Genomic DNA, 3,270 nt, shown 5'->3' with positions numbered 1-3,270 from the left:
GATGAGAGAGCCGGTGCCGACGTGTGTGATCGGCAGACACTCACCACTGCCCACAATGATGCGGGAATCAGAGAAGGAGGGACGGACGGAAAGGAGGTTACCCGGCCATGAAGACATGTGCGCCGCGGCGCCAGAGTCAAGGTACCACTCGGGGGTGGACCCTGAGGTCGAGGGGCCGGCCGTGGCGTTGTGCAGTGCCGCTTGAACTAGGCCATGTCCCACGCCGGGGACTGGGAGGAGGAAGAAGCGCCCGGGGCACCGTAGCCGGCCGGCGATGCGTAGCCAGGGATCATCCCGTAGCCAGGGGGCTGACCGCCAGGAGGCTCGAAGGTGTACGGTGCGGGCGCGCCCATGGAGGGCGCGGCGAAAATTGCCTACTGGGGCGGCGTGCCGGGGCGCGGACCCAGCACACCAGAGCCCGGAGCGCGCCAGGCCACGGGCCAGGCCTGGACGAGACCCGTCCACGGGTTGGCGCCGGGCGCCGGAGCGGGAACGTTGGGCGGACGCGGGGCCGCAGGTGGTGTTGGGGAAGAACCGCCACGGCCACGACGACGGCCGCACCCACGGGTGTTGTCGGAGGTGGGCGCAGGAGGTGCTGGTGCAGGGGCGGAGCCGCGCCCGGCGACGAGGGCGTGGGCGGACTGGATGCGTGCGGTCAGCTCTGCACGGTGTTCCTCCAGCAGCAAGAAGGAGCGAACTTGCAGGAAGGAGGGGAGTGGAACCTGAGAGGTGATGTGCGGAATGGCGGAGTGGTACTGCCGGCTCAACCCACGAAGGAGATGAAAGACCTGGCGGGGCTCGGAGACGTCAGCAGCCACTCGGGGTCGTCAAGGCGGGAGACCGCCGCGGAGTCGACGTGATCGCGCAGACCAAACATGCCGATGACAGTGTCAAAGTGGCGGCGCCACTGCATATAGTTGCCGGCGAGGAGGTTGAGCGTGATCGGCACATGACGGCGAACGTCGACGGTCAGAAGAACCGAGGACGGGAAGAAAGAGGGCGAGGGCGCAGCGGCGACCGCGGGAGCAGGAGGTGGAAGCACTGGAGCGGTGACCAGCGGCGCGGTGGCGAGCGGTGCAGTTGCATGCGGCGGCGAAGGAGCGCCAGCAGCAGGGACGGGTGGAGCGTTGGCCAGGGGAGCAGCGTCAACGGCAGGGTTGCCGGCGTGCTGCGGCAGCGGAAGCAAGATCGGCGGAAGCAGGATCGGGGGTGGTATCTGATACCATGTTAACTGAAGATTAGGGAGAGAACTCACACACATCTCATTAGCACGTAGGCAGGGGGTATATGTACACTTGCGGAGCCACACCGGCCTAGTGGAGATCATGGGGTGAGCCACTACTCGAGGACGTGCGCCACTAACCTATACAGGGGGCAGCACAGTCAACTGTCATACATATGTGCAAGGCTATACAAGGGCACATACGGTATACTCTAACAAATAGAATGATTTACTTGGAGTACAAGGCAAGGAAGAATAATATCCTACACTATCCTATCTTTCCTTAGAATCAATATACTCAACAGATGGTATATGATTTTCGTAAATTAACATCTCAAATTTGAAGTGTTGTATTCATTGCACATTTATTATTCCCTTAGTTTTACCTGTGAGCTCTGATCCAACAAATGTCACGTCCAATTCCATGGCCTAATGTATCATCTAAAATCTGAGACAGTGAGCATTAGAACGTGAAGCATCCCTTTAGTTTCTTCTATGTTTCTGGTATTAGTAGAATCTCTGTCTTAGCTTGGAAAAATGTGGATGTGACTGGTACTGCTACCTGGGCCAACTGCCCGCAAAATATCCTAGAGAGTGGCGCGTCATTTCTTCTTTTTACGACGGCTAAATCGTACTCCAGGTTATGTGACTTTTTTTAATTTTCAAACACAAGAAAGGTTATACAACGACTCCAGGTACTGGCTCGGTCCGGCTAAAAAGAACACATTCAGTGGGACCGGCCAGAATCCCTTGGTAAGAGTGGGGTTGCATGGCATACGTTTCTGGAAAAGTCTTCTAGCTTCTCTTTATTTTACTTCTGGGGAGTGGGGTTGCAGTGGAGTACTACTTCGTATAGGAAAATCGCCTAGCTTCTAGATACTCCGCACAGCTGGTTGCGTTTGGGACAGACCTGCTACTCACAGCGGGAGAGGCGAATCCAGCGCATGCTAGCCATTGGATTCGTAGCGCAGATGACTAACGAACGGTAGATTTGAGCATACTGTGAAAAATCAACGGCTCGAATCAGTCCAACGTTGTTTTGGCGGGAAACAGAGAGGCAAGTGGTAAATCCAAATTCAAAACTTTTACACTATAGTAGTAGAGATAAGAACGGAGTAACGCCTTAAGTAAGATGAGATGATGTAGATGGATAAACCCAAGCAATATGATGAAAACCCCATCTTTTTTATCCTTGATGGCAACAATACAATACGTGCCTCGCTACCCCTACTTTGTCACTGGGTGAGGACACTGCAAGATTGAACCCAAAACTAAGCACCTCTCCAATTGCAAGAAAAACCAATCTAGTTGGCCAAACCAAACCGATAATTCAAAGAGAAATACAAAGATATCAAATCATGCTTATAAAAATTCAGAGAAGATTCAAATAATATTCATAGATAAACTGATAATAAATCCACAATTCATCGGATCTCGACAAACACACCGCAAAAGAATATTACATCGGATAGATCTCCAAGAACAACGAGGAGAATATGGTATTGAGGATCAAAGAGAGAGGAGAAGCCATCTAGCTACTAGCTATGGACCCGTAGGTCTGTGGTAAACTACTCACGCTTCATCGGAAGGGCAATAGAGTTGATGTAGAAGCCCTTCGTGATCGAACCCCCCTCCGGCAGGGTGCCGGAAAAGGCCCCAAGATGGGATCTCACGGGTACAGAAGGTTACGGCGGCGGAAAAGTATTTTGGTGGACGCTTCTGGTTGTTTGGGAATATTTCTGAATTTATAGGCCAGAGATAGGGTTGGAGGACTCCCATGGGGCCCACAAGCCAGGGGGCGCCCCCCTAGGGCACGCCCTGAGGGCTTGTGGAGCCCTCGGGACTCTACTTCCTTCCTCTCCAAGTCTTACGTGTGTCTTCTGGTCCAAGAAAAATTATCACGAAGGTTTTATTCCGTTTGGACTTTGTTTGGTATTGCTTTGTTGTAAACTCAAAAACAAGGAAAAACAGAAACTGGCACTAGGCTCTGGGTTAATAAGTTAGTCCAAAAAATAATATAAAATAGCATATTAATGCATATAAAACAT

This window comes from Triticum aestivum, chromosome 7D (genome assembly GCF_018294505.1).
Source record: "Triticum aestivum cultivar Chinese Spring chromosome 7D, IWGSC CS RefSeq v2.1, whole genome shotgun sequence".
In the NCBI taxonomy this organism is placed as follows: Eukaryota; Viridiplantae; Streptophyta; class Magnoliopsida; order Poales; family Poaceae; genus Triticum; species Triticum aestivum.
This window is presented reverse-complemented; position numbering follows the sequence as displayed.